This window comes from Giraffa tippelskirchi, chromosome 6 (genome assembly GCF_054371585.1).
Source record: "Giraffa tippelskirchi isolate mGirTip1 chromosome 6, T2T-mGirTip1v1.2.pri, whole genome shotgun sequence".
Classification (NCBI taxonomy): Eukaryota; Metazoa; Chordata; class Mammalia; order Artiodactyla; family Giraffidae; genus Giraffa; species Giraffa tippelskirchi.
This window is the reverse complement of record NC_137280.1, coordinates 11828812-11850893: the sequence shown is the minus strand read 5'-3', so window position 1 is coordinate 11850893 and position 22082 is coordinate 11828812. Positions and strand designations below refer to the sequence as shown.

The window sequence follows — 22082 nt, the reverse complement described above, 5'->3', positions numbered from 1 at the left end:
TCAAATCCTTTTACTCTGCTTAAGTTTTAGAATTTACCACTATCTAACATACATGTATGGATGTGAGAGTTGGACTATAAAGATAGCTGAGCGCCGAAGAATTGATGCTTTTGAACTGTGGTGTTGGAGAAGACTCTTAAGAGTCGCTTGGACTGCAAGGAGATCTAACAAGTCCCTTCTAAAGGATATCAGTCCTGGGTGTTCATTGGAAGGACTGATGTTGAAGCTGAAACTCCAATACTTTGGCCACCTGATGCGAAGAGCTGACTCATTTGAAAAGACCCTGATGCTGGGAAAGATTGAGGGCAGGAGGAGAAGGGGACAACAGAGGATGAGATGGTTGGATGGCATCACCGACTCAATGAACATGGGTTTTGGTAGACTCTGGCAGTTGGTGATGGACAGGGAGGCCTGGCGTGCTGCGGTTCATGGAGTCACAAAGAGTCGGACACAGCTGTGTGACTGAACTGAACATACTAAATATTTTACTTATTTATCTTGTCTTTTAATATTAATTTGATAAATAAATATTTTACTTGTTTATCTGATGACCAGAAAGATTGAGGGCAGGAGGAGAAAGGGGCAATAGAGGATGAGATGGTTGGATGGAATCATCAACTCAATGGATATGTTCAAGCAAACTCCAGGAGATAGCGAAGGACAGGAAGGCCTGGTGTCCTGCAGTTCATGGGATTGCAATGAGATGGATATGACTGAGCACCTGAACAACAGTAATCTTATCTTTTGTCTTTTCTACTACTAAAATGTAAGTTCCATGAAAATAGGGGTTTTTGCTCTTTTATTCACTGCTGTATACCTAGTGCCTGTATCCATTTCTGGCACATAGTAGGAGTTTAAAATACTTTCTTCATTTGGTTTTGTTGAATGAATGAATGATCTTCCAATCTATACCCTATCAACAAAGGAAATAGGGTTAGTGATGGTGACTTGGTAAAGATATGGGAAGTCTCAATGATCACTACTTCATTATTTCCAAAACAGTCCTTTGAGAATCTGTTCTAGAGTGCTGCTTGGGACTTCAAACTCTGGTTCATATGTCTGGAGAGGGGGCCTGACTAGTGCTCTCATACACCCTGTTCTTCCTTCCTCAAAGACTTACCAAACTGTCATTGCTTTCTCACCAAATCTTTGAATCACCTGTGTACATACTAGTGTATGGCAGGTCATCAGGTGAGTCATTTTCACCAAGGACCTCTCCTGAGGTCAGGCAGTGCTGGCCAAGGTCTCTCACATCAGCGGTCTTCAGGGTTTCTTGCTCACTTATTTTCTAAAATAACTTCAAAAAACTATGTATCCCTTCACATTTTAAAAAAATTAATTTATTTATTTTAATTGGAGGCTAATTACTTTATAATATTGTGGTGGTTTTTGCCATACATCAACATGAATCACCCACAGGTGTACATGTGTTCCCCTGTCCCAAACCTTCCTCCCACGTCCCTCCCCATCCTAACCCTCTGGTTTGTCCCAGTGCACCAGCTTCGAGTGCCCTATTTCGTGCATCAAACTTAGTCTGGTCATCTGTTCACATATGGTAATATACATGTTTCAATGCTATTCTATCAAATCATCCCATCCTCATCTCCCACAGAGTCCAAAAGTCTGTTCTTTACATCTGTGTCTCTTTTGCTGTCTTGCAAAAGATGTCCTGTTACCATCTTTCTAATTCCATATATACATGTTAATATACTAAATTGGTGTTTTTCTTTCTGACTTACTTCACTCTGTATAATAGGCTCCAGTTTCATCCACCTCATTAGAACTGACTCAAATGCATTCTTTTCAATAGCTGAATAATATTCCATTGTGTGTATGTACCACAACTTTCTTATCCATTTGTCTGCTGATGGACATCTAGGTTGCTTCCATGTCCTGGCTATTGTAAACAGTGCTGCAATGAACATTGGGGTACACGTGTCTCTTTTAATTCTGGTTTCCTCAGTGTGTATGCCAAGCAGTGGGATTGCTGGGTCATATGGCAGTTCTATTTCCAGTTTTTTAAGGAATCTCCACACTGTTCTCCATAGTGGCTGTACTAGTTTGCATTCCCACCAACAGTGTAAGAGGGTTCCCTTTTCTCCGCACCTTCTCCAGCATTTGTTTGTAGACTTTTGGATAGCAGCCATTCTTACCCATGTGAGATGGTACATCATTGTGGTTTTGATTTGCATTTCTCTGATAATGAGTGATGTTGAGCATCTTTTCATGTATTTGTTAGCCATCTGTATGTCTTCTTTGGAGAAATGTCTGTTTAATTCTTTGGCCCATTTTTGATTGGGTCGTCTATTTTTCTGGTATTGAGCTGCATGAGCTGCCTGTATATTTTTTAGATTAATTCTTTGCCAGTTGTTTCATTTGCTATTACTCTCTCCCATTCTGAAGGCTGTCTTTCACCTTGCTTATAGTTTCCTTCATTGTGCAAAAGCTTTTAAGTTTAATTAGGTCCCCTTTGTTTATTTTTTCTTTTATTTCCATTACTGCAGGAGGTGGGTCATACAAGATCTTGCTGTGATTTATGTCAGAGAGTGTCTGTCTATGTATTCCTCTAGGAGTTTTGCAGTTTCTGGTCTTACATTTAGATCTTTAATCCATTTTGAGCTTATTTTTGTGTATGGTGTTAGAAAGTGTTCTATAGTTTTATTCTTTTACAGGTGGTTGACCAGTTTTCCCAGCACCACTTGTTAGAGATTGTCTTTTCTCCATTGTATATTTCTGCCTTCTTTGTCAAAGATAAGGTGTCCATAGGTGGTGGATTCATCTCTGGGCTTTCTATTTTGTTCCACTGATCTATATTTCTGTCTTTGTGCCAGTACCATACTGTCTTGATATCTGTAGCTTTGTAGTAGAGCCTGAAGTCAGGCAGGTTGATTCCTCCAGTTCCATTCTTCTTTCTCAAGACTGCTTTGGCTATTCAAGGTTTTTTGTGTTTCCATACAAGTTGTGAAATTATTTGTTCTAGTTCTATGAAAAACACCATTGGTAGATTGATAGGGATTGCATTGAATCTATATTGCTTTGGGTAGTATACTCATTTTCACTATACTGATTCTTTCAATCCATGAACATGGTATATTTCTCCATCTGTTTGTGTCATCTTTGATTTCTTTTATCTGTGTTTTATAGTTTTCTATATATAGGTCTTTTGTTTCTTTAGGTAAATTTATTCCTAAGTATTTTATTCTTTTCATTGCAATGGTGAATGGGATTGTTTCTTTAATTTCTCTTTCTGTTTTCTCATTGTTAGTTTATAGGAATGCAAGGGATTTCTGTGCATTAATTTTATATCCTGCAACTTTACTATATTCATTGATTAGCTCTAGAAATTTTCTGGTGGTGTCTTTAGGGTTTTCTATGTAGAGGATCATGTCTTCTGCAAACAGTGAGAGTTTTACTTCTTCTTTTCCATTAGTCAGGCTCATCAAGAAAGAAAGGGAGAAGAATCAAATCAATAATATTAGAAATGAAATTGGAGAAATCACAACAGACAACACAGAAATACAAAAGATCATAAGAGACTACTATCAGCAACTATGTGCCAAAAAAATGGACAACTTGGAAGAAATGGATGAATTCTGAGAAAAGTATAACTTTCCAAAACTGAACCAGAAAGAAACAGAAAATCTTAACAGATTCATTACAAGCATGGAAACAGAAACTATAATCAAGAATCTTCCAATAAGCAAAAGCCCAGGACCAGATGGCTTCACAGGTGAATTCTACCAAAAATTTAGAGAAGAGCTAACACCATTCCAGAAAATTGCAAAGGAAGGTAAACTCCCAAACTCATTCTATGAGGCCACCATTACCCTAATACTAACATCAAAGATGCCACAAAAGAAAGAAAAACTACAGGCAAATGTCACTGATGAACATAGATGCAAAAATCCTCAACAAAATTCTAGCAAACAGAATCCAACAACATATTAAAAAGATCATACATCATGACCAAGTGGGCTTTATCCCAGGGATGCGAGGATTCCTCAGTATTCACAAATCAATCAATGTGATACACCACATTAACAAATTGAAAGATAAAAACCATATTATCATCTCAATAGATGCAGAGAAAGCCTTTGACAAAATTCAGCACCCATTTATGATAAAAACTCTACAGAAAGCAGGCATAGAAGGAACATACCTCAACATAATAAAAGCCATCTACGATAAACCCACAGCAAACATTATCCTCAATGGCAAAAAAACTGAAAGCATTTCCTCTGAAATCAGGAACAAGCCAAAGGTGCCCACTTTCACCCTTCCTGTTTTTAAATTGAAATATTAAATATTCATCATACATTTGAAAATATATTTTCAATAATGAATAGAAAAATATTTACAATGTTGTAAACTGAAATAGGATGAAGATTGAATGTAATCAAAGTGAATAGTTCATTACACTATGTGATAAAACAATCTTTTACTATTTTATGCAATAACATGCCAAATTCAAAAGAAATCATGCATACCTTTATCTGTGGGTGTTGGCCAATGTATCTTAAAAATTTTAGTAGTTCCAGAAAACATTCCATTTAAAAGATTAAATATACATTGAAAAGACTCAGAATTAGTAAGTACAGCATTTGAGAGTTCTGAACTCAGAACATTCCAATACAGATGCAGCACCATCCTAAACAGAAATATGCACAAATCAAGGAAAGACAAAAAGTCCAATCAAACTGAGATACTTTGATCTTTAAAGGAGCCTTCTCCAAAATCAGTTTTTCTAATCATTACTTTGGCCACAGAGAGTTTTATATTCTGGGACAATCTACCACAGTAACAGCATGCTGAGGGATAAATAACAATACAGGTGAGTTCTCAGGGAGTGTTAGGAAAAAAAAAGAAATACAAACAGAATGAAAGCAAGGATTAGAAATTGACTTCTTTATACAAAAATAAACTCAAAATGGATTAAAGACATAAATGTAAGGCTGGAAACCAAAAAACTTCAAGAATAAAACACAAGCAGAATACTTTTTTTCAATTTATTTTTAACTGGAGGGAAATTACAATGTTGTGCTGGTTTCTGTGGTACAACAATACAAATCAACCATAATTATACATATATACCCTCCCTCTGGAGTCTTCCCCCCCTTCCCATCACACCCCCTCGGAGTGATGACAGAGCACCAGGTTGGGCTCTCTGTGTTACACAGCAACTTCTCTTCAGCTGTCTGCTTTACACACGATAATGTATAAACGTCTACGATATTTCTTCCATCCATCCCACTATGTCTGTAAGTCCACCCTATACACATGCATCTCCATTCCTTCCCCGAACATAAGTTCATCAATACCATTTTTCTAGATTCCATGCTGCTAGATTCCATATACATGTGCTAATATACAATATTTTTTTTCTCTTTCTGACTTACTTCACTCAGTATAACAGGCTCTAGTTTCATCCACCTCACTAGAACTGACTCGAATTCATTTATTTTAATGGCAGAGTAATATTCCATTGTGAATATGTACCACATCTTCTTTATCCCTTCCTCTTCAGATGGACATCTAGGTTGCTTCCATGTCCTGTCTACTGTAAATAGTGCTACAATGAACACCAGGGTACATGTAACTTTTAGAATTGTGTCTTTCTCAGGGTATATACCCACTAGTGGGATTGCTGGGTCATATGGTAGATTTATTCCTAGTTTTTTAAGGAATCTCCATAACGGCTGTATCAATTTACATTCTCACCAACAGTGTAAGAGGGTTCCCTTTTCTCCACATCCTCTCCAGCATTTATTGTTTGTAGATTTTTTGATGATGGCCATTCTGACTGGTGTGAGGTGATAAGGTCAGAAACTATAAAGCTCTTAGAGGAAAACATAAGCAGTTCACTCTGACATAAATCACAGCAAGATTCTCTTATACCCACCTTCTAGAGTAATGGAAATAAAAACAAAAATAAACAAATGGGACCTAATTAAACTTAAAAGCTTTTTCACAGCAAAGGAAACAATAAACAAGATTAAAAAGACAACCCTCAGAATGGGAGAAAATAATTGCAAATGAAACAACTGACAAAGGACTAATGTCCAAAATATATACACAGCTCATATACTTCAATATAAGAAAAACAAACAGCCCAATCAAAAAATGGACAGAAGACCTAAACAGATATTTCTCCAAAGAAGACATACAGAAGGCTAATAAATGCATGAAAAGATGCTCAATATCACTAATTATTAGAGAAATGCAAATCAGAATATACTTTAATATAAATCATAGCAATATTTTTTGAATCTGTCTCTTAAGGAAAAGGAAAAGCAGAGATGAACAAATGGGACCTAAAACAGCTTTTGCACAGCAAAGGAGACCATTGACCAAATGAGAAGACAACCTACTAAATGGGAGATAATATTCACAAATGACATGACAGCGAAGGGGTTAACATCCAAAGTATATAAAAGTTCATACTATTTAATACCAAGAGCAATTAAAAAATAAGCAGAAGGTCTGAATGGACTTTTTTCCAAAGAAGACACACAGATAAGTAGTTTCAGGCATATGAAAAGATGCTCAACATCGCTAGTAGGCAGAGAAAAGCAAATCAAAATTACAATGAGATGTCACTTCATACCTATCAGAATGACTATCATCAAAAGCACAAGAAATAACAAATGATGGTGAGGATGTGGGGAAAAGGTTACTTTAGTACACTGTTGGTGGGAATGTAAATTGATGCAACCACTATGAAAGATAGTATGGAAGTTCCTCAAAAAACTAAAAATAGAACTACCATATGATCTGGCAATTGCACTTCTGGGTATATATATTTTAAAAAATGAAAACACTAATTCAAAAAGATAATGCACTCCAATGTTCATTGCAGCATTATTTACAATAGCCAAGATATGAGTTAAGCATACAATAAATGGAAGCTATTTTTATTATTATTATTAAGGAGACCCACTTTAAAATCCTGCCTTTTCTATTGAGCAGCTCAGTAGGTATAACCTTGAGCAACTTATTTTAACCTCTCTTGAACTGCTGCATCAAGAAAAGTACAGCACACACTTGTAATCTGATTAAGCAAGTCTACTCTTAGATATTTATTCAAATAAATTGTTTTATTGATTTGTACACAAATCTTTATCCAAGATGTCAAAATTCAAAAGCTGTGAAAATCAAAAGATCTGATAAATGAAAAATGTGACCCAGCCAAACATGAAGTAATTCATAGTCTCTATTTATCCTATTGAGTGATAATATTCATGCATTAAACTGAAAATAATTACAGAGTGCTTCCTCAGAACTTGGTGGGGGTGGGGGGGGTGGCTATGCATACTACACAATATATGCACTGAATTAGCTTTTGAAAATCTGAAATATTCTGAATTCTAAAACTGGCCTTTTCTCAAGGTTTTGGATAAAGAATTGTGGACTGTCCTAGAAAAAAAGAGGAAGAATGGAAGAAAGAAAAAGGAAGGAAAGCAGGGAAAAAAGGAAGAAAGAAAGAAGGGAGAGAGGGAGGTAGGGAGAGAGAAAAGGATGTTTTCCTGGTACCAACCCTTCCGAATCAATCCTCTCGTCAGAGTTTTCCTCTCTTTGCCCTTCTGCAGGAGAGGCACCTGTTCTGGTCCCAGTGACAGCCAGCCAATGGCTCCCCAGCCTCCTCCTTACTGCCTGGGACACTAGAATTGATCTTACTAATCAAATGTTTTTAAAAGATTCTGAACACTCACATTTAGAATTTGGCTTCCAGAGCAGGCACTGCAGGGCCCCTTTATCATTCTTGTCTCTGAATTAAGAACCTGGGAGAGAAGTGGAAAAAAAGATGAAAGAAAAACTATTTTGAGAATTTGCCAAATAGTGAATTTTTTCACACCCCTCTCCCTCAGCCTTTCCGCAGAGAGTTGGTTTCAATCTAAACACTTCAAAGCTTTTTTTGATATCTGTTTTCCTCTGGTCCATACAACCCCCACCCCCACCACAGAGAAATGGGAAAAAGATCCATACTTCGTGGTGGGGCCTTGGAATTCATTTAAAGCAAATATTCCCCCTTAAATGTTTCAATCCACAAAATGAGATTGCTTTTCAATTTTATTTTACTTACTCTGTTTCCAATATGTTCTAGTTGCAGCCTCATGTGTAAACCATTGTGAACATGTTAAATTAGAAACACATTTTTTATTGTTATCTTTACCTCTCCAACTTTTAGTCTTCCCTAAAATATCTTGTGACCTCTGTGGTACCACAACCCTGTCACATGAATTTTATGTCCCTTCCTCCTTAATGAGCCATGGTTACAGAGCAGCAATTATGTTCAGAATTTCTTCTAAGAAAGGGTTAAATAGGCAAATGTTTGGATCAAGTTCCCCTAACACCTTTGGATTAATTGGATTTGAGGCTAAAAATAAATTATCCAATAGGTTAACATGAGGTAATGTTGAAAGAACTGCTTGGAAAAGAACTTCAAAAATGCAAGAATGTCACCATGAATAGTTAAAGGCACCTTACAAAGGGAGAAGAAAGCAGGTATTTATCTCAGCTTCAGGATGTTGACCAAGTATCCCTGAGACACTAATTACAGACAGTAATACTATTATTCCTTACTCCTGATGGGGAATGTAGGCTTTCGAAACAGAAAAGTGTTCCTATTCTTGAGGAATTTCCCATCCTCTTTAGCATTATACTCCAAATCTAGAGTTGCCTTTCCTCCTGTGAGATATTCTCAGCAAATAACACACAGGGAGTCAGGGAGGAGACTGATTCTGTGGTCCAATCAGTTTGTTAAAAGATGCCTGCCCTGCCCTCTTCTTGTTTTCATTATTCAGTTGCTAAGTCGTGTCCAACTCTTTGCGACCCCATGGACTGCAGCACGCCAGGCTTCCTTGTCCTTCACTATTTCCCAGAGTTTGCTCAAACTCAAGTCCATTGAGTTGATGATGCCATCCAACCATCTCATCCTCTGTCATCCCCTTCTCCTCCTGTCTTCAATCTTTCCCAGCATCAGGGTCTTTTCCAATGAGTTGGCTCTTTGTTTCTGGTGGCCAAAGTATTGGAGCTTCAGCTTCAGCATCAGTCCTTCCAATGAATATTCAGGGTTGATTTCCCTTAGGATTGACTGATTTGATCTCCTTGCTGTCCAAGGAACTCTCAAGACTCTTCTCCAGCACCACAGTTCGAAAGCATCAATTCTTTGGCACTTAGCCAAAGGAGAATGGATGCATGTAAATGTGTTGCTGAGTCGCTCTGCTGCGCACCTGAAACTATCACAACACTATTAATCAGCTGTGAAAGTGTTATTTATTCAGTCGTGTTCGACTCTTTGCGACCCCATAGACTATAGCCCACCAGCCTTCTCTGTCCATCTGGAGTCTCCAGGCAAGAATACTGGAGTGCCATTCCCTTCTCCAGGGGATCTTCCCAACCCAGGGATTGAACCCAGGTCTCCTGCCTCGCATGCATTTTCTTCACCATCTGAGCCACCAGGGAAGCTCTGTTAATCAGCTATACTCCAATACAAAATAAAAAGTTAAAAAATAAACTGTAATTTCCCAAATTTACTTGAATATGAAACTCTCTGTACATTCACCAAAAGCTCACAGAGCTAGGATTCCTTGGAGCGCATCTGGAGAAATATTGTTCTAGAATCACTATGTTCCCATGTTCTGGTGTTGCTACTCAACAGACAAAACTAAATCTTCCAGATTTGGTCCACAACTTTAAAATCATAGGGAAGTGTGCATGATTTTGTTCATCCAGTTCCTGTAGTGTTTCGCAGAGAGGACTCTTTCTAACGTGAGGCATTTGTCCCCTTAGCGCTCTTGAAGCAAGTTTTGTGGTAACATGTCTTGGCTACATCTGAGCACAAGCTTCATCATAATAAATGGTCTATAGTAAGTCTCTTCTCAACCGGGATGCCCCACACTCGGACTTGCTATAGAGCACTGAAGACGGCTTACGTGTGTAGCCTCTGCTGCTGAACAGCCTGGCTCTGCCACAGGTTACTCATCATCCGTGTGCGTCAGTTTTCTCATCGATACAGTGGGGTCACGACCCAAGGATCGGCCTTATCAGGCTCCTGTGAGAGTAAGATGAGCTAATTCATACAGAACTTTCGAATAGGTGTTGGCCCACAATGGATGGAAGGGAGAGGGAGGAAAGGAGCGGAAAAGAGGGACAGAGAAATAAGGAAAGATAGTAAGAATAACAGGCCCTGTTTACGGTTCTGGACTTGTAGGGACTATATGCTTAAGGGTCAACGTCTAACAGAAGAAAATGGAGCAGTACTTTTATTAACAGCAGAGCAAGCACAGTTCTCTGGCAAACTAGGCTAGAATCCAGGCTTCAGTACTTAAGGAGGGCTTCCTCTTCCCTTTCTCACAGTCTTAAAATGGCTCAGCCTATAAAGCAGTTGAACCTGTCCTACCGCGAGAGAGGAAGACGGACTCAGCCAGGCCTGTGCAGAGGGCCAATCCGAAATCAGGACTTATCTGTGGAGGAGATAAGGAAAATACCTCACAAATATGAAAGAGATGCCACATGGGTGCAAGACAGGGTAGACCAGATGTCCCTGTCCCCTGGACTCTAGCTTAGAACTAGCATTGTGGAATATCTACTATAAGGAGAATTTGTAAACGTTTAATCTATTAATATAATCTTCCTAAATAATCCATACAAGTAACATAAAGATATTTAGCAATTTACCAATATTTCAAGAACAAAAAAATGTCATTTTCTCTCAAAACTGGAAACGTACTCCAATCCCCAGTATTGACACAACTGAGCCAATATTCCTCAGTGCCTGGGCAGTGTGTGGGAGGCGAGAGGCAGAGGAGGTGAGGTGTTCTCAGATGACGAGGGGCTCTAGGTCCCCCGCCAGAGCGGCCGCTGGGCTCTGTCTCCACCAAAACCACAGCCCGCTCACTCCCTTACCCCTGAGAGCGATGCGTCTCTTCTTCCCTGGACCATTTTTGTGTTACTGCCTTCTTACATGGTCCTTTGAGGCACTGCCTTCAGAGTTGGTCCCTACAGCTCACAGGAGGCACACGGTAGGGGAGGGGGAAGAAGTCAGGATTAAGGAACAGAAGTGTAAATCTCTATGGCATGCAGGCAGGGGAGTTATTCCCCATGTCGCTGGTAAATTCACCACCATCCCTCTCCTTCTTCCCCACCCACAAGCAGTTTTGAGACTGTTTCACGCCCACTTATCTGTGCAGTAAAAATTGCAATTAACAAATGGAAATTTGTTACATCTTTCCAGAAACAGTGTGGGGATTCTTAGAAATATTCCCCCTGATGACTAAGAATCCTCCTCAGTAATGTGACAGAGTGCAGTTTTAAATGCAGTGACGACTTTAATTGTTCTTTTCTTATTCAGATTAACAGCTGCCTACAAGAATCTGGAAATGCAGGAAATTCATGCCTCCATTTCCAGGAGTCACTATGGGGTCCCTGTCCACATTTATCGTCCTCAGAGTGCATATGCTCAAGTCTCTGACAGGCCACTAAGAGCCAGTGGTCTATAATTTAGCCTGTGGCCCTCAGACCTCTACCACGTGCATCCCCAGGGCAGCTCAGATCTGTCTTGAGGCACTCACTATATTCCTGGGTAACTTGTGACTGAGTAAAGCTGACCTTGGCAAGTGGTATCTGGATGTTATAAACTGGATACAGTTCTCAAGTAAAGAAATGGCTGTGGGTATCCAAGTAGATCATCTAGGTATAAGCTCTCAGCCACGCTGGCTCTTGCCCTTTGGGCTAAAGCCTTTTAATTTCCCACATTCTTAGTGAAGGGGATTTTCATCAAAACACGCCTGGGAATCTCAAGTATCATTAGTCTTTCAACACAACTTAGAGGCATTTAGCTGTGTTGGGTGCCCTTCACCAGGTAAAATGTAGCTCAGGAGTACCAGGCAGCACACTCTGGAGCAGAGGCTCAGACACTCACGGCTGGGAGGAGTCCTGCATGCTTCTGCAGCTCTCCCTGAATGCCAGGTGTGGAGAGCAGTGGAGGAGGCCAAACCTTCCAGCACTGTGACCACAGCAGGAGCTAGGACAAAGCCCTCCCTCACTCAGACACTGAGGAAAGACAATCACCATTGTCACGCTTGGTCACCAGGTTCTCACACCCTCCTAAGCTTGGGTTATATTCTGCAGCTTTCAGTTCACAAACACAGGTATAAAGCAAGCTCCAGGGGAACTAAACAGAACTAATTCTGGCATGTACCATCTACTGGATCCGACCCAGTCACCTCCCCACAAATGATGTGAAGGTGCCTTAGCCCAGCATTTCTAGATGATTTCAAGGTCATTTGCCTTTCTTGTCAGAATGTACCCAGAGCTTCCACAGTGATGTCTCTTCCTGTACTGTGAAGCAGCTAGAGTTGCCCTCACTGAAGAAAGGGAAAACCAAAATCGATATCTGAAGGCTTCCTCTCCCCCATTCTAGTGTAATATCCTATTATAAAAGGCTTTGAACTCTTCCCCTTTGCAATTGTGTGGCCACATAATTTTGATAGAGTAGACCAGCCCTGATGGCTTCTCTGGTGGCTCGGACAGTAAAGAATCTGCCTGCGATGCAGGAGACCCAGGTTCAGTCCCTGGGTTGGGAAGACCCCTTGGAGAAGGGAACAGCTACCCACGCCAGTATTCTTGCCTGGAGAATTCCATGGACAGAGGAGTCTAGTGGGCTACAGTCCATGGGGTCACAAAGAGTCAGACACAATTGAGCAACTAACACCAGACCAGCCCTGTGCATCTCAGGTCATCCTGTTGCCTCTTGCAGACATGTACAGACACATAGCTATACTCTAGCTCCTAGCACAGTGGCTAGCACATATCACGTGCTATGTAAATATTTTGCCAATGAATTGATAAGATGTTATTTTTTCTTTGACACTTTTTATTCAGATCTTATTTAACATGGAAGATAAACTGTTTTGCCTAAACTTTCATATTCCTTTTTCCCAGGTTCATGCAGATGGTCTGCCTATCTAAGTTGACATTAATAGTCTTCTGAATTCTATCTAATTTAGCATGTTAATTACTGATTCCTGACTCTTCCTTAACCATCATCTTCAATTAATCAATCTGTCCTATAGTCTTAAACAGGACTTCTCAGTAAGTCTCAAATGTGTCACTCTTTTCCGTCTGCTGTGCCACCATCATAGTCCAAACCACCTTCATTTCTCTCCCAAACCCCTACAACCGTTACCTCCTAACTAGGCCACCTGCCTGCAGTGTTACAATCCTATCCAAATGCAAAACTGGCCCTGTCAATTCTATGCTTAAAATCCTGAGTAAGAGACACATGCCAGGGGTTCTGGGAACATGTTCTCAGCACTCCCAGAACTCCAGCGGGTTCTGACACCTGTGAGTGAAAGTTCTAGCTCCATACAGTCCCTTCACATGGTGCTAATATAGGATTCCCTCCTCCCCTTGGCTAGGCAGTCAACAGCAGAGTAGATTTGGTAGCCAGGATTTCTGAGTCTAGATGAACTAGAGGAAGACCTTGTCAATCAGGCATTTGTGGAAACCCCACTATGCCCTCCACTTCTTCAAGTTGACCTCAACCTAGTAGATATGTGCAGGTCTTTCAGACCCTTCCAAAGCCAAGAGAGAGAAGAAGAAGTGAATAAACACTCCTTCTCTTGAGCTGAGTGAGTAAAGGGAGACATAGAAGCTACTTCCAGGTGTCTCAGCAGAAGGCTGACATCTGTCTTTACACTATAGGCCTGCGTGCATACGTACACATGTGCTAAGTTGTTTCAGTCACGTCTGACTCTGTGCGACCTTATGGACTGTAGACCCCAAGGCTTCTCTCACCATGGGATTCTCCAGGCAAGAATGCTGGAGTGGGTTGCCATTTCCTTCTCCAGGGGATCTTCTTGACCCAGGGATCGAACCCACATCTCTTATGTCTTCTACATTGGTAGGCAGATTTTTCAACACTAGCGCCACCTGGGAAGCCCCACACTATAGGCCTACAGGAACGCAAATCCATTTTCTTTTCACCTCTGATAGCATTCCTATCTTTAAGGACACTTCAACAACCATGTCTGATTCCTAAAGAGTAAACAGGGGAAACCAACAACCCATCTAAGAAATCCCAGCCACCAGACAGAGGAAGATCATGTAGAATAATCAAAACAAGTTCCCAGTGAAACAGGACTGCTGGAGAAAATAGATGGAAATCTGAGTATAAAATAAGGTTAATAAGGAGTGCTACAAGCAGTTTCAAAAGACTTTACTTGCACAAAAATGAGATCTCTCAGGGGAAAATTTATTAGTTAAATTAAAGGAGAATATGATCATTAAGGGGGCTTCCATGGTAGCTCAGTTGTTAAAGAATTTGCCTGCAATGCAGGAGACCCCGGTTCAATTCCTGGATCAGGAAGATCCCCTGGAGAAGGGATAGGCTATCCACTCCAGTATTTTGGGGCTTCCCTTGTGGCTCAGATGGTAAAGAATCTGCCTGCAATGCAGGAGACCTGGGTTCAATCTCTGGGTTGGGAAGATCCCCTGGAGGAGGGCATGGCAACCCACTCCAGTATTCTTGCCTGGAGAATCCCCAAGGACAGAGGAGCCTGGAGTGCTACAGTCCATGGGGTCACAGAGAGTCAGACATGACTGAGTGACTAAGCACAGCACAGCCCATGATCATTAAGACCCTAATAAGTGCTCTAGAAGAGCAAATTCAAGATAAACTTCAAAGCACTGAGCAAAAGTTTGAAAGAAATTAAAGTAACCAAGAAAAAGGTAGTAACTGGAGGGACCCAGCGAGTTATTAATAATATAAAAATAATAACTGTTTCTAAAAGAAAAAAAGGAACAGATGAAGGAAGGAGTAAGAGTAAGAAACAACTCAACAAAGAGTAAGAGAAAACTTCCCTGAACTGAAGAAAGATACCAATCCTCAGATTGGAAGGGTGTATATGGAGTTTCAGGCTGGATAGACAAGAAAATAAAAATCACAGACAAGCAGACTGGAATTCTTGAGCTTTAAGGAGAAAGAGGAAATCTCATAAGCATACAAACATTTAAAAATCAACCTATCTGGGGCTTTCCTGGAGGTCCAGTGGTTGGGAGTTCACCTGCCAACACAGGGGTTGGATTCCTGCTCCAGGAAGACCCCACATACTGCAGGGAAACTAAGCCCCTGCACCACCCCTCCTGAGTCCATGGACTCTAGAGCCCGTGAATGCAACTACTGGGCCTCCCACTGCTGCTGCTGAATCCCACGTGCCTAAAGCCCAGGCTCTGCAACAAGAGAAGCCACCACAATGAGAAGCTTGTGAACAGCAATGAAAAGTAGCTGCTGCTCACCACAACTAGAGAAACTCTGTGCATAGCAACAGGGACCCAGCACAGCTGAAAATAAATAAAACTATTTTTTTAATCCACTTACCTGCTATTGTTTTTCTTAGTTGCTAACTCACGTCCAACACTTTGCAACCACATGGACCATAGTCCACCAGGCCCCTCTGTCTATGGGATTTCCCAGGTAAGAATACTGGAGTGGGTTGCCATTTCCTTCTCCATGGGATCCTTCTGATCCAGATATCGAACCCATGTCTCCTGCACTGGCAGGCAGATTCATCACCGCTGAACCACCAGGGCCCCTACCTGCTCTTGTAGGAGGAAAAGAAAATCCACCTTCTCACTCAGAACCTAGAAAGCTAGGAGTTAGGGAAAACCATCTACAAACAACCGACAGGAAGGACTATGAAGCAAGAATTCTGTACCCAGCCAAGATGCTATTCTCTTTTCAAGTGAGTGAAAAATACTAGAAGACAGGCAAGGATGAAAAAAACGTACATTACTCCAACTCCCTTAACAAGGAAATTCTTGAGGAAAAAAATGAATACTTTCATAAATCTTAATGAAAATGCACACTTATTTGTATAGTATATAGTATATAATTTGCAACACGTAAGTACAGTTGAAGAGGAGGGATACATTTTAAGAAGAAGCACCATCTCAAAATGTAGGAGTTGGAGGTAGAGGGTGGAGAAAAGAAGGCAAAAGTGCTCTCAAGAGGGTAGAGAAAGGAGAAAAGGTAACCAGAAATCAAAAACATTCCACAGAAAAAAAAAAAAAACATTCCACAGAAGAAAAGGTGAATAAATAGTAGCTGTGGCAGCCACAGAAGTGCCCTGTCTTCCTTCAAGAGAAAACTGCCATGAGGAAGGCATTTTGCTAACAGTCTCCAAAGGCTGGTAGGGAGAAGTGATTTGAAAATCTCTTAAAGGTATTGATATGACTAGATAATTGAAACAGAATTAAAAGAAATTTGGAAAGGAGTTGTATACAAGCTAAATATTTTTGAAAACCAGTGGCTTTATTCTAGAATGAACTCTTAGGAATGAAAACTGGGGAAATTTTTTCATTTTAAGAGGAACAAAACTTATGAATACTTAAGAATAAATTTAGCAAGAAATGCACAAGAACTATATGAAGAAAATGAGAGATATTATTAAAGACAAGCAAGATAACCACTCTCTTAGATGGAAGACTTATCATTAAATGTCAATTCTCCTAAAATGAATATGCAGGTTATGGGGAGCAGAGTACTCACATATATTGCTAGTGGAAAGAGGAGGCTTCCTATCATTTGTGGAAAGCAATCTTACAACATACGTTAAAATAAACAGTATCCTTTGACTTAGTAATTCCAGTCCTGGAATATAAAGCACTAATGCTTAAGGACATATGTATAGGATATTTATTGCAGCATAGTTTGCAATTGCAGAAAACTTTATAAACAAAATGAATGTTCATAAATGGGAAACTGGCTAAATATATTGTGATACATCTACATCATAAAATTCTATATGTCTACCTAAAAGAATTAAAAAGAGCTGTGCCAAGTGACTTGGAGGGAGTTCTACACAGTGAGAAAAGCAAAATGCAGGAAAATGTGTATAATACAATGCCATCTTGGTAAAAAGAAAAAAGCAACCACACCACCCAAAAAATGTCTGTGTGCATATATGTTTGTATTTCCTTGATTCTAAAATACACCCGCACATAATGGGTGTTGCAGGAGCTTCAAGGAACAGCCCAAAGGCAACGTCACTAATGCTCCTGATGCTGCAGATGACAGCAGGGTCCGGAAAAGCGTACATGCGATGTCTGTGAACTGAAAAGGGATTCTAAAGAGTCAAACTCTGAATGTGAAGAAGTTTTAGGAATATTTAACCCACTTTACTTCACTTACACAGTTTTCCTTTCATGTGTACAAATGAGTGATATCTAAAAAGGTATAAAAGAGCTAGTTCAAAAGTTTAAAAATTACAAGGGTTAAGAAAGCATTGCGTCATGGTTTAATTAGCAGCATTTTCATCTTTCAACATAGAACACAATTGTGTGTCTTACACTAAATTAAATTAAATTAAGTGAAATTTGCATTATACATATGTGTATATTAATAGCCATACAGAACTATATGAATACAGAGAAAATTATGCATGAATACAATGCAGGATAATAGTATGAATGCATTAGTCTGCTAGGGCTGCCACGACAAAATTCCACACACTGAGTGGCTTAAATAACAGAAATGTATTTTCTCTGGAAGCCAGTGATTGGGTGTCAGCAGGTTTGGTTTCTCCTGAGGCTCGTGGATAGCCCCCTTCCCACTGTGTCCTCACATGCCCTCTCTGTATGTGCCGCCCTGGTGTCTCTCCCCACTCTAATAAAGACACCAGTCATATTGGATTAGGACCCTAGCATTATGATCTCATTCAATCTTATTCTCTCTTTAAAAGCTCTAGCTCCAAATACAGTCACATTCTGAGGTACTGGGGTCTAAGTGTTCAACTGTAAATTTGAGGGGGAGGGAACACAATTCAGTCCACAACAATAGGTTGCTTGGGGAGACTTGGGGAAAGAGAAGAAGAGAGACCATATAATAACAGAAAAGAAAAGAAAAAGGATCATACTTTTTTAAAAAAAATTCATGCATATATAGGCACTTACATAGAATCATATATATGTACCCCAGTATTTGCAGCAGCACTGTTTATAATAACTAAGACATGGAAGCAACCTAAATGTCTGTTGACATATGAATGGGTAAAGGTGTGAGATATATATATATATATACACACACACAATGGAATGTTGCTCAGCCATAAAGAATGAAATAATGAATAATGTCATTTGGAGCAACAGGGACGGACCTACAGATTATCATATTAAGTGAAGTAAATCAAGCAGAGAAAGAAATTGTCCATCACTTATATGTAGAATCTCATTATAAACTAACTACTTCAATTTAAAAAATTTTAAGTAAAATCTTAAGTGAAATAAAATCACAGATGGTAGAAAACAAACGTATGGTTACCAGGGCATAGGAGTGAGGGAAAAATCTGGGGTTGGGATTGACGTATACACACTATTGTATGTAAAACAAATACTGAATAAGAACTTCTGGAGAAGGGAATGGCAACCCACTCCAGTATTCTTGCCTGGAGAATTCCATGGACAGAGGAGCCTAGCAGCTACAGTCCACGGGGTCACAAAGAGTCCGATGCAATTGAGTGACTAACATCAATAAGAAAGTGCTGTATAATACAGGGAAATCTACTCAGTTTTCTGCAATGGCCTATATAGGAGAAGAATCTTTTAAAAAAAGAGTGGATATAGGTATATGTATAATTGATTACTTTGCCACACACCAAAACTAACACAACATTGTAATCAACTATACGCCAAAAAAATTTTAAGACAAAAAATAAAAATGAAATCATGCATATGATCTGTCACTGTCCTTGGGTAAAGGCCAAACTATGTTAACAGTTCATAGTCCTTCTAGGAGTGAATCTCTCTCTCCCTCCTCAGTTTCCCCTGTGTATTGATTTGTTTACTTCACTCTCTCTGCTCCAGAAACCCCGAACTTCCTTCACTTCCTCTGAAACTCCTGCCCCTATCCACTGTCCTTTCTCTTCAGAACACTCTTCTCCAGTTTTGACCCATTTAGCCTTCAACAATGGGTTTACATTTTACCTTCTGTGAGAGGCCTTGCCCCACCCTACACCGACTTTCTCATGGTAGTCCAGTCTCCAATAAAATCATCCAGATCCTTATTGAAAAGGCATATACTTTGTTTTTACTCAGAGCTGCTGAAACAGACTACTGTGGCAGGGTTGGGTAGGTGAGAATTTCCTGCATTCTAAAGTGTGCAAATCTATGCCATGGGCTAGTTAAACCTCTGTAACACCTTGAATGTTCTCCTTTAAGATCCATCACAAGTGTTACTGTTTATTTAAGGCAGGGATTAGCAACCAGGTAGAATATATTTGAGGCTTTACACACAAAGAGACAAAGTCAAGGATGTTATGAAGGTACTTACAGAATAAGAGAGAAAACAGATTTTCCCAAACTTTTAAATCAAATTTTAACAAAATTCAAAATACAATGGAACACAATTTTTTGTAACACGAGTCTACTAATGAGGAAAATGAAATTTTTTTTGGTTGGGATAACATTTTGGTAATTGGGGCCAAGTTAGTGTTTTCTAATATTATAGTAGGAACATGACCTTGATCTTCTACAAAGCTTTTCCTTGCTTTTCTGCAGCACAGTACATGAGTGGTCATAAGTCAATATCTCTGAAAAAAAAGGCATTACGTGGCACTTCTGTGGATTATCACACATGCACACATGCACACACACAAATTCACCAAAGAGGAAAACAAGCGCCAGTGAGTCTATCCCAGTCAGCCTCTAGAGTTTCACTGCTCCTGTGCTGGTATGCCGCCTCTGTTCTGCCGGTTGATTCACTTCCTATCTTTTATTGATTAAAACAAAGGCAACCGCCTGTAGTCAATATACTTTAAAGCCAACTTTCCGGGTACAAATGGGTACTTTTCAGAGTCAGAACTAGAAGCCAAATATAAAAGATGACTGACTATATGTCCCTAGGAAAATGCACAAAGTCATTCTAGGTCCCAACACTTCAAGGTAAGAAGTTGTATCTTGGCCCTTCCAAATTTCACATGATTTTTTTCTTATTGTCTTCTTTAGTTTCTGGACATAGAGAGGCATGGCAAAGTCAAAAGTGCATTAAAAGAAAACACAAATTAACAGAGTAGGGAAATCTTCCTAACTGTGGGGCTCAGCATCCATCCAAAAGCTTCACCAAAGTAAAAGTGTAAGAATTTGAATAAACACACACACACACAACACCATAATATGCAACTAAAAAGACAAATGACAATTTAGAGGGAGATTAGGAAATATATATTTATATTTTCTAAAACACCAAATGAAAAGCCAGGGAAAATATTTACAATTTACATATTAAACAGCTTCTGAAAATGGAGAAGAAAAAGACCAAAAACTATAGAAATTTTCACTAGAGGTATAATCAGACAACTCATTGAAAAATAAATGCAAATTACTCTTACTCATATGAAAAAAATGCTCAACCTTTTTCATCATAAGAGAAATGCAAATTAAAACTGCAGTTAGATGCAATTTCTCACCTATCATATTGGCAAAACCCCAAAACTTTGACATCATACTTTGTTGGCAAGACTTTGGGGAACAGATACTCTCATAATTTGATGATGAGAATGCAAAATGGTATAACCCCTATGCAGGGGAACTTGGCAGTATCCAGCAAAATGTCATATGCATTTACCCTTTGACCCAGCCATCCCACTTCTAGGACTCTCTCCCACAGAAACACTGGCAAAGACACAAAAAGACACAGGCACAGGGCTATTCATTTCAGCACTATTTGAAACAGCTAAACTCTGGAGACAAACCAAAGGTCCACCAATGCGGGCCGGTGGAATTAACTACAGTATATCCAGCCTAAGGGGTTCTAGGCAGCAGTAGAAACAAATAACGATTCTCTTTACAGACTGTATATATGTGTGCGACACAGCTCTCAGACATTCTCTATCCCCTTGGAGTCTCAATAATCTTTCATGGTATCTTAAGGCCAAAAGAAACGCCTAATAGTTTCACTTGTTAATAGACTTAAATCACTCACAATCACTTAAATCAATCACTTATAATGATGAGAGGGGGAACAGAGGACCGGAGAGAATGATACTGAAGAAGGAGAGGGAGGAGATGTTATCAAGACCAGAGAGGTGAACAGTTTCTAGGGGCACAGACAGAGCAATAAAGTAAAGGATAAGAAGGGTCCCCTGGAGTTGGCAAATAGTGGTCAGGCAGAGCAAATTTAGTGCAGAGTTTAGTGAGGAAAGAAGAAAAATATGGAGATATGCAGCCTCCATCATTGAGAGAAATAGCGAGAAGTTGAGCAAATGGTATCAACATGACAGAGGAGTGTGGGCAATAGTCCGAGGGAAAAAAGTGAACGAAGTGAAAGTCGTTCAGTCGTGTCTGACTCTTTGCGACCCCATGGACTATAGCCCACCAGGCTCCTCTGTCCATGGGATTCTCCAGGCAAGAATACTGGAGTGGGTTGCCATTTCCTCCTCCAGGGGATCTTCCCGACCCAGGGATCAAACCCAGGTCTCTGGCATTGTGGAGCCAGAGCATGGGCTTCCCTGGGGCCCAGAGGGTAAATAATCTGCCCACAATGCCAGAGACCTGGGTTCAGTCCCTGTGTCGGGAAGATCCCCTGGAGAAGGGAATGGCTACCCATGCCAGTATTCTTGCCTGGAGAATCCCATGGACTGAGGAGCCTGGCAGGATACGTTCCATGGGGTCGCAAAAAGTCGGACACGACTGAGAAACTTTCACTTCACATCTTAGAAGCATGAGTCTACAATCCCTCATCCAGATCTCTTGGGCCAGATGTGTTTCTAGATTCAGAATTCTTAAGATTTTAGGAAATGAATAATGGAACATATACAATACATAATACCTGGGAAGCACTTAATAATCAAACACACTAATATTTCTTCAGACAAATGCATAAATACTAACAGAAAGTAGAATGAACAGATTCACATCAGTTCACATCTGTTTCTGTCACCAAATAAAATATAGAATGCTTTCGCTTCTCTGTAGTTTGGAATTGCAGGTAAGGAACTGTGAGCTTAGAGCAGAGAAATGCTAAGAGTGGGTCTACAACAGGTTTCCGCTGAGCAGATGGTGAAAGGAACATTTACTGAGAAGATGAG

General features: G+C 39.9%; 1 long non-coding RNA gene across 1 annotated transcript in view; it reads right to left on the bottom strand.

Annotated features, from left to right (window-relative positions):
• The window catches only part of LOC145509059 (uncharacterized), a 293882-nt gene that overhangs the window by 85371 nt on the left and 186429 nt on the right, over positions 1 to 22082 (bottom strand). Inside the window, exon 3 of the long non-coding RNA XR_014055830.1 lies at positions 7710 to 7778. This is a non-coding gene — a long non-coding RNA (uncharacterized LOC145509059). The remainder of the gene's footprint in view (positions 1 to 7709; positions 7779 to 22082) is intronic.